This window comes from Littorina saxatilis, linkage group LG1 (genome assembly GCF_037325665.1).
Source record: "Littorina saxatilis isolate snail1 linkage group LG1, US_GU_Lsax_2.0, whole genome shotgun sequence".
Taxonomy (NCBI): Eukaryota; Metazoa; Mollusca; class Gastropoda; order Littorinimorpha; family Littorinidae; genus Littorina; species Littorina saxatilis.
This window is the reverse complement of record NC_090245.1, coordinates 11,651,155-11,663,654: the sequence shown is the minus strand read 5'-3', so window position 1 is coordinate 11,663,654 and position 12,500 is coordinate 11,651,155. Positions and strand designations below refer to the sequence as shown.

The following is a 12,500-nucleotide window of genomic DNA, read 5'->3' as shown; positions in this document are numbered from 1 at the left end:
GACGTTCAGAGAAAGACAAAATAAAAGATAAAAGTGGGGGGGAGGGGGGGGGGGGGACAAAATAAGTCGCGTAAGGCGAAATTACTAAATTGAGTGAATCTGTCGAACTGACAGAATGAAACTAAAGGCATTGCATTTTTTTTTACCAAGGCAATGTAGCTTCGTCAATCCCCCACGGCAAGGAAATCGCTGACACTTTTCACGTGGAACACGCACCGAAATTGACAAGCCAGTATAACGGCTCTTTTCTCTGATTTTTTAACTTTCTAGTTTTGTTTTTAATTAAACATAACATATCTACATGTTTTTGGAATCACACAATGATAAAGAATAAGATTTATTTTGTTGGGGGGGTAGATTACTACAATTTTGATTCTAATCAGAATTTTAAGATTTTTAATGACCAAACTCATTCATTATTGTTGAAGCTTCCAAGCTGAAATGCAAAACCATAGTCTGGGATTTGTGGAAGATTGCTTGGCTAAAATTTTAATCAATTTGATAGAAAAATGAGGGTGTGACAGTGCGGCCTCAACTTTGACACAAAAACGGATATGACGCCATCAAAGTCATTTATAAAACAAAAAGAGAGAACAAATCTGGGGATAACATTCTCAGGAACTCTCATGCAAAGTTTCATGAAGATCGGTTCAGTAGTTTTCTCTGAATCGCTCAACACACACACACACACACACACACACACACACACACACACACACAACACACACACACACACACACACACACACCACCACCACCAGTCCACCACCACCACCCTCGTCTCGATTCCCAGTCAACGTTAAAACATTTAGTCAAAACTTGATGAAATGTAAAAACAAAACCGTGATTCCATGAGACTGTGTCCAGGAGTTAGCACTGTTAACACTCTGTGGGTTGTGTTCCTCACACATACACAGGGTGACAGGTAGAAACGAGATGGATGGGACAGTCCCCACAGTTTACCACCACACAAGGCTGAACTAAACAATAACTTGTTGAGGGAAACAAAAAGATCGTTGTGACAGCTCTCAGCATTGACCACCACGCAAGGCTGAACTAAACAATAACTTGTTGAGTGAAACAAAAAGATCGTTGTGACAGTTCTCAGCATTGACCACCACACAAGGCTGAACTAAACAATAACTTGTTGAGTGAAACAAAAAGATGGGTGTGACAGCTCTCAGCACTGACCACCACACAAGGCTGAACTAAACAATAACTTGTTGAGTGAAACAAAAAGATCGTTGTGACAGGTCTCAGCATTGACCACCACACAAGGCTGAACTAAACAATAACTTGTTGAGTGAAACAAAAAGATCGTTGTGACAGCTCTCAGCATTGACCACCACACAAGGCTGAACTAAACAATAACTTGTTGAGTGAAACAAAAAGATCGTTGTGACAGTTCTCAGCATTGACCACCACACAAGGCTGAACTAAACAATAACTTCTTGAGGGAAACAAAAAGATCGTTGTGACAGTTCTCAGCATTGACCACCACGCAAGGCTGAACAAAACAATAACTTGTTGAGGGAAACAAAAAGATCGTTGTGACAGTTCTCAGCATCGACCACCACACAAGGCTGAACTAAACAATAACTTGTTGAGTGAAACAAAAAGATCGTTGTGACAGGTCTCAGCATTGACCACCACACAAGGCTGAACTAAACAATAACTTGTTGAGTGAAACAAAAAGATCGTTGTGACAGGTCTCAGCATTGACCACCACACAAGGCTGAACTAAACAATAACTTGTTGAGAAAAACAAACAGATCGTTGTGACAGTTCTCAGCATTGACCACCACACAAGGCTGAACTAAACAATAACTTGTTGAGTGAAACAAAAAGATCGTTGTGACAGTTCTCAGCATCGACCACCACACAAGGCTGAACTAAACAATAACTTGTTGAGTGAAACAAAAAGATCGTTGTGACAGTTCTCAGCATAGACCACCACGCAAGGCTGAACTAAACAATAACTTGTTGAGTGAAACAAAAAGATCGTTGTGACAGTTCTCAGCATAGACCACCACACAAGGCTGAACTAAACAAGAACTTTTTGAGTGAAACAAAAAGATCGTTGTGACAGCTCTCAGCACTGACCACCACACAAGGCTGAACTAAGCAATAACTTGTTGAGTGAAACAGATCGTTGTGACAGTTCTCAGCTTAGACCACCACACAAGGCTGAACTAAACAATAACTTGTTGAGTGAAACAGAAAGATCGTTGTGACAGTTCTCAGCATCGACCACCACACAAGGCTGAACTAAACAATAACTTGTTGAGTGAAACAAAAAGATCGTTGTGACAGTTCTCAGCATAGACCACCACACAAGGCTGAACTAAACAATAACTTCTTGAGTGAAACAGAAAGATCGTTGTGACAGTTCTCAGCATCGACCACCACACAAGGCTGAACTAAACAATAACTTGTTGAGTGAAACAAAAAGATCGTTGTGACAGGTCTCAGCATCGACCACCACACAAGGCTGAACTAAACAATAACTTCTTGAGTGAAACAAAAAGATCGTTGTGACAGCTCTCAGTATTGACCAACACACAAGGCTGAACTAAACAATAACTTGTTGAGTGAAACAAAAAGATCGTTGTGACAGCTCTCAGCATTGACCACCACACAAGGCTGAACAAAACAATAACTTGTTGAGGGAAACAAAAAGATCGTTGTGACAGGTCTCAGCACCGACCACCACACAAGGCTGAACTAAACAATAACTTGTTGAGTGAAACAAAAAGATCGTTGTGACAGGTCTCAGCATTGACCACCACACAAGGCTGAACTAAACAATAACTTGTTGAGTGAAACAAAAAGATCGTTGTGACAGTTCTCAGCAATGACCACCACACAAGGCTGAACTAAACAATAACTTGTTGATTGAAACAAAAAGATCGTTGTGACAGGTCTCAGCATCGACCACCACGCAAGGCTGAACTAAACAATAACTTGTTGAGAAAAACAAAAAGATCGTTGTGACAGTTCTCAGCATTGACCACCACGCAAGGCTGAACTAAACAATAACTTGTTGAGGGAAACAAAAAGATCGTTGTGACAGCTCTCAGCATTGACCACCACACAAGGCTGAACAAAACAATAACTTGTTGAGGGAAACAAAAAGATCGTTGTGACAGGTCTCAGCACCGACCACCACGCAAGGCTGAACTAAACAATAACTTGTTGAGTGAAACAGATCGTTGTGACAGCTCTCAGCATTCACCACCACGCAAGGCTGAACTAAACAATAACTTGTTGAGGGAAACAAAAAGATCGTTGTGACAGGTCTCAGCATCGACCACCACGCAAGGCTGAACTAAACAATAACTTGTTGAGAAAAACAAAAAGATCGTTGTGACAGTTCTCAGCATTGACCACCACGCAAGGCTGAACTAAACAATAACTTGTTGAGGGAAACAAAAAGATCGTTGTGACAGCTCTCAGCATTGACCACCACGCAAGGCTGAACTAAACAATAACTTGTTGAGTGAAACAAAAAAACGTAGTGACAGTTCTCAGCATTGACCAACACACAAGGCTGAACTAAACAATAACTTGTTGAGTGAAACAAAAAGATCGTTGTGACAGGTCTCAGCATTGACCACCACACAAGGCTGAACTAAACAATAACTTGTTGAGTGAAACAAAAAGATCGTTGTGACAGTTCTCAGCATTGACCACCACACAAGGCTGAACTAAACAATAACTTGTTGAGTGAAACAAAAAGATCGTTGTGACAGGTCTCAGCAGTGACCACCACACAAGGCTGAACTAAACAATAACTTGTTGAGTGAAACAAAAAGATCGTTGTGACAGCTCTCAGCATTGACCACCACGCAAGGCTGAACTAAACAATAACTTGTTGAGGGAAACAAAAAGATCGTTGTGACAGCTCTCAGCATTGACCACCACGCAAGGCTGAACTAAACAATAACTTGTTGAGTGAAACAAAAAGATCGTTGTGACAGTTCTCAGCATTGACCACCACGCAAGGCTGAACTAAACAATAACTTGTTGAGGGAAACAAAAAGATCGTTGTGACAGGTCTCAGCATTGACCACCCCACAAGGCTGAACTAAACAATAACTTGTTGAAGGAAACAAAAAGATCGTTGTGACAGTTCTCAGCATTGACCACCACACAAGGCTGAACTAAACAATAACTTGTTGAGAGAAACAAAAAGATGGGTGTGACAGCTCTCAGCATTAACCACCACGCAAGGCTGAACTAAACAATAACTTGTTGAGTGAAACAAAAAGATCGTTGTGACAGTTCTCAGCATAGACCACCACACAAGGCTGAACTAAACAAGAACTTTTTGAGTGAAACAAAAAGATCGTTGTGACAGGTCTCAGCATTGACCACCACACAAGGCTGAACTAAACAATAACTTGTTGAGTGAAACAAAAAAACGTAGTGACAGTTCTCAGCATTGACCAACACACAAGGCTGAACTAAACAATAACTTGTTGAGTGAAACAGAAAGATCGTTGTGACAGTTCTCAGCATTGACCACCACACAAGGCTGAACTAAACAATAACTTGTTGAGTGAAACAAAAAGATCGTTGTGACAGTTCTCAGCATAGACCACCACACAAGGCTGAACTAAACAATAACTTGTTGAGTGAAACAAAAAGATCGTTGTGACAGGTCTCAGCATCGACCACCACACAAGGCTGAACTAAACAATAACTTGTTGAGTGAAACAAAAAGATCGTTGTGACAGTTCTCAGCATTGACCACCACACAAGGCTGAACTAAACAATAACTTGTTGAGTGAAACAAAAAGATCGTTGTGACAGGTCTCAGCATTGACCACCACACAAGGCTGAACTAAACAATAACTTGTTGAGTGAAACAAAAAGATCGTTGTGACAGTTCTCAGCATTGACCACCACACAAGGCTGAACTAAACAAGAACTTGTTGAGAAAAACAAAAAGATCGTTGTGACATTTTTTGACATTGACCAACACACAAGGCTGAACTAAACAATAACTTGTTGAGTGAAACAGATCGTTGTGACAGCTCTCAGCATTCACCACCACGCAAGGCTGAACTAAACAATAACTTGTTGAGAAAAACAAAAAGGCATGGATGCGGTGAAAAGTCACATCTAATTCTCATACACAAAACAACAAATTTTGTATACTGTTGATCCATGGCATATGTAACTAAACATACGCATGAACAATGCACAAGGTTGAATACATAAAGCAGTTTAAACTTTCAAGCGCAGAAATCTTCATCAAAACAGCATTTTTTCTTGAAAGTCTCACCCTAACTGCTTTTCCTTTTTTTAAAACTTTTTATGAAAAATTAAATTGGCCATGATGCCATACACCCAAGAGAGCAAAGCAACAGGGTAACAAATTAAAAGAATGTAACCGTGTGCCGAAACACTACGATCACCTCGGGAAGCGAAGAGCAATCAAACAGGATTGAAAATGTTAGGGCTAATTTCTTAGCCCTATAAAAACTGTTATGCAAACCCAAAGGTTTCCATGAACATACAGACAATCGGAAACCACAAGACCCTATCACAAACAGAACTCTACAAACCACAGGTGTTGACTTTAAAGGCCAACAACCCGGGTGCAGAGTCCGTTGCGAAAGGAGCGGTAGCCTCCCCTGTCACAATCGCCCCCGTTTGAAATGAACTTCGTCCCGAAGTTCCGAACCGGGAGACCACTGTCCATCCCAAGTTCGCAGAATGGGAACAGCACGAACATGTTCAGTGGTCATATTATGCCATTACCTGAACATATCATGCCGAGTCCCATCCCTGCTCGCAAGTGTTGACTTTAAAGGCCAACAACCCGGGTGCAGAGTCCGTTGCGAAAGGAGCGGTAGCCTCCCCTGTCACAAGAAACAAAACCACAAAATGTTCATTCTAATATCAGAGAAATAAGGAGAGAGTAACTTACACTATATGTATACGAAAAGTCCGTATCAAAGCAAACAATATCGTTCTCAATGTATAGGCTGCACCTGGTTGTCAATTTGTTCAAAAGACTGCCAGATTGGAGAAAACTTGCAGTAGTCTTTTGACATTTCAGGAATGTTCGATTTGTCAGTTTTCACACGATAGGTCGAATTTCCTCATTGTTTGTATTCTGAACGTTAGCATAAAACCGATCAACCATGCAGCAACCCAATCGAGACGGCCAGTGAGCCAAAAAAGCTTAAAATAGAGACCTTCGATGCAGTTATTTAAACCGATAGCTTATACATGTACATGTACAGGCTACCACCTATCACACTGGGATTCATGACAATGTATGCACACCCGTGTGACCAAGTCATCTTGACAACAGCTGCAGTCATTGACAGTGCACTTTGCAGAATGCACTCGCCTCCGATAATTGCACCACAATGCATAATAAAGCACCGTTCACATGGCAGACTTTCAACCAACTTTTATTCAACTTTTTACACCCCCGGTATAGGGGTGTGTATAGGATTCGGTCGATGTGTTTGTTTGTTTGTGTGTTTGTGTTCGCATATAGATCTCAAGAATGAACGGACCGATCGTCGCCAAACTTGGTGAACAGGTTCTATACATTCCTGAGACGGTCCTTACAAAAATTGGGACCAGTCAAACACACGGTTAGGGAGTTATTGGTGGATTAAGATTCTACAAGGACTTATAATAATAATAATAATAAGAACATTTATATAGCGCTAAATCAAAAACTTTCGTTAAAAAGGCTTGCTCTAAGCGCTTGACATCTAAACTAAAACGTCATTCACACTCTTTACAATGATGTACAAGAACTTCATGTCACACTCTTTCATTCAGTATAGCACCATTCACACAGTTGTTATTCTGTACAAGACAATAAGTTAGTCTAACATTTAGAATGTTCATAAGATGAAAACAAGAGAAAACCAGACTGATTAAAACAACTGCTTAGTGCTAACAAAGCATGAATCTTAATGATAACGTAATACATGTTTAACTGTTAAGACCATAAAAAAACCTATATGCTAAAATAACTTCGAACTTTTAAGAACTTCTTATAAGATACACAGCACATCTAGATAAACACCAGAATGATAAAACAAAAGGCAACTCGTTAAAACTATTAAATGCATCAATGTCTAAAACACGAAAGACTCAAATATAAGATACACAATTCTCTAAAATTGTTTATTAAAACTGAAACCGACCTGCTCAAAGTAAACCATACCCACCCCCTTCCTACCCACCCCCAACCCTCCTCCTACACTAAATACTAATTATTTCTACTCTTAACTTCCCAACTACACGTTATCCATAAACTATGCACAGGAACATGTGTGTCAGCATTATGTGGCACCGACATGACTTGTGCATATCTAGCCTACAGCTAAGGGTTAAAGTTAAAGGACTACTGCAGTGAAAAATTATATTTATAATAATTTAAAACAAAAGACAAAAATAACAAGCTGAATAGAGATGGAACCGTTACAGAACAGGATGGCAAAATGTTGCGACTTTAGGAGTTGTGTTTCAGGAAGAGGTGAGTTTTGAGTGCTCGCTTGAATGACTGTACTGACTGAGAGTGGCGAATGTGAGAGGGGAGAGAGTTCCATTGAGTAGATGCGCAAAATGCAAAAGTGCGTTGTCCATATGCTTTTGATTTTGTGTGTGGGATGACTAGGGTGCGGCTATCAGAAGAGGAGCGGAGTTGTCTAGCAGGAGTGTATACAGTGAGAAGTTCAGAGAAATAAGCAGGAGACGAGGCAGAGAAGAAGTGAAAGCAGAGAGTGGACAGTTTGTATTCAATGCGGGCTTGGATGGGTAACCAGTGGAGTGTGCGGCGAAGTGGTGTGACATGATCTTTTTTTCGTGCTTTGAGGATCAGGCGTGCTGCAGAATTTTGAACTTTCTGTAGTTTGTGCAGGAGGTAGAGTGGACAGCCAGAGAGAAGAGAGTTACAGTAGTCAAGTTTAGAAAGAACAAGAGAGCAGACTAGAGTGTTTGTAGTTTGAACGGACAGAGTATGGCGGATGGTTGCGATCTTGCGGAGTTCAAAGTATGCGGACCTACAGATGTTGGAGATGTGCTTGTTGAGTGTCATGTCTGAGGAGATGGTGAAGCCGAGGTTTCTAGCTGAAGAAGAGAAAGAGATGTCGGTATTGCCTACTTGGACAGACGAAGGTTGAGAATTTGGGAACTTAGTGGACTTTTTCATGCACAGAAGTGCCTCTGTCTTATCATCATTTAGTTTTAACTTATTTTCTACCATCCATGACTTAACATCTAAGATACAGGTCTGAATGGTCTGGATGGCGGCATGTGTCTCAGCGGGGGAACTAGGCTTATACAACTGGGTATCATCAGCAAAAGACTGGTTTGAAACGGAATGATTTTGAATGAGGGCAGACAAGGGTTTGGTATACATAATGAAGAGGACGGGGCCAAGTACAGAGCCTTGAGGGACACCGAAAACAAGGGGGGCTGGGGCTGATCTCTGGCCATCGACAAGCACAGCCTGAGTTCTGTCCGTAAGGTAGGACTCAAACCATGCCAGCGCTGGACCAGAGATGCCATACAAGGTCTGGAGCCTGCTCAGCAGTGTGACATGATCTATTGTGTCAAACGCTGCCGAGAGGTCCAGTAGGGTGAGCACAGACACATCACCACCATCCAGAGCAGACAGAATGTCGTTGGTCAACTTGAGGGACATATTAATGGTCAAAGGGAAATAACCTTCTCAGTTGGTGGCAGTGAGAATGGTAAGGACGGGGGGTGTTTTTTCTACCTCGGAGGAATTTCTTGTTTTGGTTTAAAATCGTTCCCGAGTTGTTGAGGCCAAGTAGGCGAACAGTCCGCCATGTGAACGGCCCCAACGATTTAGGTTCGATTAAGGACAGATTTAGCCGCGACTCGGCCGTGACTCAGCGTAGACGGATTTTGTGCAGACTTTTCTTATCGATTGGTTAGCTCCAAACTGCTCTTCCCCGGCCGCATTTTAGGAGGTAGCTCCGATAGCTGAACTGGCTTTCAAGTCTGCCGAGAATCGCCGCTTAAAACTAGTTTGAGCGGTTGGGCTTTTCACATGGGCAGCGATTATCATTTGACTTGGCGGCGACTAAACTCGCTTGACATTTGGGGGAAAGTTGGTCGAAAATCTGCCATGTGACCAGCACTTAACTAGACTCGAAAATGGGTATGCCTCCAAATGTGTGACAACCAGTGCACTGATTCCAATAGTGCACCAGCACCAACAGTGCAATATCATGACGTCATTGGGTTGCAAGGAAATGGCGGCATGCTAGTCGATACGTCACACGCCTGAGGCCCACTTTCTATCCGGCGGTCGTAGACCCACATTTGCACCCGCTACCGGAAGTGAGAGGGATCGCGTCAAGCACGAGCGTTAACGAGATTTGCAACGTGACACGTGACTCGTGGCGGTCTCGCGCCTCCAACACTCATCCATCATGGCTGATCCCTGGTTGAACGGAGGTGTCGGGTCGCCATCTGCATTGTTTGCCCTCAGATAGACACCGTTGAAACACGCTTTGTCCTCTTCTTCTTCTTCTGCTGCATCTTCTTCTTCTGCTCGGGAAATTAAGCGGGCACCGACCTCGAATGCTTCTTCTTCTTCTTTTTTGCATGAGTCGGTTCTTACTGACGTGTATGACCATTTTTACCCCGCCATTCGGGCAGCATACGCCGATTTCGGGGGAAGCATGCTGGGTATTTTCGTGTTTCCATAACCCACCGAACTCTGACATGGATTACAGGATCTTTTCCGTGCGCACTTGGTCTTGTGCTTGCGTGTACACACGAAGGGGGATAATTGTCATTTTTTTTATGAATTAATTTTGTTAGAAACGTAAAGAAATTAATTCATTCAAAAATTACAACCACCCCAGCAAGCAGCTCCTTTGGGATGTTTATTTTTGGTATGTGTCAAAGTGGACATATGGTCTTATTCCACACAAAAGATTGGCCAGATATGAGCGGAACAGTCTTCACGAAGAGGAGTGTGCCATGCTCAGTATTTATTGTTTCTGATGTTTATTTTGTTTTTTGCACACACACACACACACACACACACACACAATCCCTATCACCCAGACCGAGGGGCGCACGCACGTACGCACATACACACACACACACACACACACACACACACACACACACACACACACACACACACACACACACACACACACACACACACACACTCATACACTTTTCAGTACCCCCCCCCCCCCCTCATTCCTCCCCTATACCACCCCCCCCCCCCCCCCGACCTAGCTCAGCACCCACCTCAAGCAAATGCAACACAGAATCTTACACAAATCCAGAACTTTACTTGACAAAATCCCCCTCCCCCCTCCCCCCCCCCCTCTCCCCTGCAGGACCCGATAGGCCAACGGTGTAAGCGAAGAGCGGTGTAAGGCACGCTTTGTGACTAGACCGACTAATCCGCGCGATGTTGGCGCGAAGGCAGCACACGACTTAGAAACCGAGATCAGTTTTTGCTGTTCCGGAGTGCAGTGCAAAGCCGTAGCTGAAACGGCGATCACGGCTGAGAATTGCACGTGGTTTATATTATTACATTACTTTGCTGTGCTCGGATACCTTGGTGTGTGCCACGTCAGTGTGTGTCTTCAGTGTGTCTGTGCGAAACCATTCTGCTAAATCTCAGTTCGGAGTTTTTGCCCTTTTTTTTGGTTTTTTTGTTGTTGCGCTTGGTGACCAGACTGACAGCGGTACGTGTGTGTCTTCATCAGTCAGCTTTTCAGTGTTTATAAACAACCACGTAACTCTTATACTTGATTCTGTGGAAATAGTCAACCAGGAACACAAGTTGTGCAAAGTATTTATTGTCAGTGTGTTGAGCGTATACAATCAGTGGCTACGATTTGCTCCACCGCCTCTACCGGCGCGGAAAATCCTGTAAGTTGACACTTCACAAGTAAGGCCAAAAACAAAAAAGGTCTGTTTACGGTAACATAGAGTGAAAAAATAGGGTCGGTAGGTCGGCTTTTATTTTATATTTTTTTTATATTTTCTTTCCATTTTTTTTTCTCCCCTCTCTATGATGTTTCACAGTTCATTTCTTCTCATCAATCCCTGTTTTTGCCCAACATAACTATAAACAGTACTTTGAGCTTACCTCCCTTCTGTCGTCTGCTGTTTGAGCGCAAACAGCTCTATTTTGGATGCGTTTTTGTTTTTTTCAGACGATCCAAAAAAAAGATTAGGGTCGGGCCTAAAAACTAGGGTCGGTCGGGTTACCGTAAACAGACCTATTTATTTTTTGGCCTAATTATATTTGTGTCACGCTATGCTCCGATGTTTTGTAAGCGTAGAGAACTTACATCCTGTGTCTTTGCCCTTAAATGTGATGATGCAATTCAGGGTTTAGTAGTTTTGCTTTTTGTTGTTGACATTTTTCTAAGGCCAGGGTATAGGTAACGAATCTCTTTCTCTTCCAAGTTCTGCCGGCTGTGTGGCCGGGTTACAACTCCGACTAACACTCGAATTTCTTGTGAGTGGGTTTTTACACGGCCGCTTTCCTCTGACCTTGCCAAAAAGGCAACCAAGGATACGGTCTATTGTCGGGGATACAGGAAAGGAATATTTATTTATTTATTTATTTATTTATTATGAGAGCTTATATAGCGCGAACCACTATGAACTGTGCTCTCCGCGCTTTACAAATTAATTAATTTCTGCCGTGTGAGATGGAATTGTTTTACACAATATATCACGCATTCACATCGGCCAGTAAATCTCAAGCCATTACGACGAATATGTACTTTTCACGGCCTATTATTCCAAGTCACACGGGTATTTGGTGGACATTTTTTGTTTTATCTATGCCTATAAATTGTTGCCAGGAAAGACCCTTTTGTCAATCGTGGGATCTTTAACGTGAATATGAAAGGCTTACATCCAGGTGTTATTACCAGTTCAGTGTTGTCATCAAATCATTCAACTAGTGTCTGGTAGACAGTGTGGAGGAGGGAAGAAAGAACAGAAGAGACATGTAAAAAGATGAAAGTAGCTAGCGCATACAAAAGAGAATTTACATAGTAAATCATGATAAACAGTAATCCAGTGCAGTGGCATATAAGCAGTAGTTCGCCAATGACATATTTGGAGAGTGCATACACAATAAGAGTTGTAAGGTTGTTTACATGAATATGCGCACTGAGTCAGTCTAACTTATCAACAAAAACGACCAGATTCACAAATAAACGATTGCACATTTTCAAAAATAAACCTGTTAGTGCGAAGAGGAAGGTTAATTATAGCTACCATTTAACAAAATATCAACATGTTTATAATTTACAGGTAGTGCACCTATTGTAGACAGGCGAGCATCTACGTACCGAAGGCAATGTGTCAAAAAATGGTCAGCTGTTTTGTTGAGTAGACTGAAAATAAAAAACAAATAAAAAATTGAAGGTGACACTGCTTGTTGCATTGCAGTAATGAGTTAACCCCCAGGTAACTATGCCCCCCCCCCACCCCCCA

The 12,500-nt window shown here is 42.2% G+C and overlaps 1 protein-coding gene and 1 long non-coding RNA gene across 2 annotated transcripts in view; both read left to right on the top strand.

Annotated features, from left to right (window-relative positions):
* Positions 1 to 12,500, top strand: part of LOC138962134 (uncharacterized) — a 264,299-nt gene that overhangs the window by 117,913 nt on the left and 133,886 nt on the right. The window lies entirely within an intron of this gene.
* The window catches only part of LOC138962098 (sodium- and chloride-dependent transporter XTRP3-like), a 130,910-nt gene continuing 128,864 nt past the window's right edge, over positions 10,455 to 12,500 (top strand). Inside the window, exon 1 of the mRNA XM_070333821.1 lies at positions 10,455 to 10,913. The gene's annotated coding sequence lies outside the window, so the exon portion shown is untranslated. The remainder of the gene's footprint in view (positions 10,914 to 12,500) is intronic.